The following is a 1507-nucleotide window of genomic DNA, read 5'->3' as shown; positions in this document are numbered from 1 at the left end:
AATTTTCCATGGTTACACGATTGCTGTTTTTACTTTCCTCTTCACCCCGCTTCAATCCCTCACCCATATCCAATGTGCATTTCCACTAGTTTCTCCATGTGTCATTGATCAAGACCTATTTCCAAATTGTTGATAGTTGCATTGGTGTGGTAGTTTCGAGTCTACATCCCTAATCAGGTCCGCCTCAATTCATGTGTTCAAGCAGTTGTTTTTCTTCTGTGTTTCCACTCCTGCAGTTCTTCCTCTGAATGTGAGTAGCGTTCTTTACCATAAATCCCTCAGAATTGTCCTGAGTCATTGCATTGCTGCTAGTACGGAAGTCCATTACATTCTATTATACCACAGTGTATCAGTCTCTGTGAACAATGTCCTCCTGATTCTGTCTCTCCCTTTTGCTTATTTTCTTCTTGGTGGTGAATAAGGAAAAACAGGATTCAGTTGATGGATGGTAGAGAGGGAAGTAAGTCAACCTGCTACCATGTGTGTCTCTTTATGCCCTGAAGCTCAGTGGTAAACTCTATTATATAAAATAGAAATTTCACTAAATCCTCTGAAGATCCACTTTATGCAATATTCAATATTTAATATTCTTTGACTTAATTTTGGATATGACCATTTCTTCACATATATCTAGCAGAGATCCTGGTACTTAGTAGGTGGTTAATAAAAGTTTATTGACTGTTTCTTGTCCCTGATATCAGTAAAATTGGGGAGAAAGTAAACTTCAGTGTACTGCTATTGCCCCCTGGTGGCAATGTGACACTTTCACTTTCTCATCTCCATGTGAAAAGGAATGGAGCAGTTGCAAGTTCAGAGGGATGATAGTTCTGAGCTGTTTATTGAAAAGTGGGAAGGAACAGGTAGGCAGAAGTGCTTAAAAGTATAGGAGAGGAACTATGTGACCCTGGGCAAGTCACTTGATCCCCCATTCTGCCTTCGAACTGAAACTTAATATCAATTCCAAGCCAGAAAGCAAGGGTTTAAAAAAATAACATATTAGAGAAATCATGATTACTGGAACAAAATCCTAAAAGAACCTAGAAGGAATAATATCAATAAAAATAAATTTATTAATTTATAGATCTCTAGGTTTATAAATCAGGGCAATTAGGTGGCACAGTGAATGGAATACTGAGAGTTAAGTCAGGAAGACCCAAGTCCAAATTGAGACTCAGATACTTAACTAGGTATGTGATCCTGGACATATCACTGAACCCTGTTTGCCTCAGTTTCCTCATCTGTATAATGAGCTGGAGAAGGAAATGGCAAATCACTCTAATATCTTTGCAAAGAAAAGCACAAATGGAGTTACAAAGAGTCAGACATGAGTGAAATGATTGAACAGGTTTATAAATAATCTTACATTCATCATCTCAATAGATCCTTTTAGTAAACCTATCAGTACAGAAGTTATTATTATTCTCCTTTCATAGATGAGGAATGGAAGGAACATAGAAGTTACTGAATTGCTAAGATGGGATTAAAATTAAATTTCAGATTTTACTGA

The sequence above is a fragment of the Gracilinanus agilis genome, chromosome 3 (genome assembly GCF_016433145.1).
Source record: "Gracilinanus agilis isolate LMUSP501 chromosome 3, AgileGrace, whole genome shotgun sequence".
In the NCBI taxonomy this organism is placed as follows: Eukaryota; Metazoa; Chordata; class Mammalia; order Didelphimorphia; family Didelphidae; genus Gracilinanus; species Gracilinanus agilis.
Note: the sequence above shows the minus strand (reverse complement) of the source record.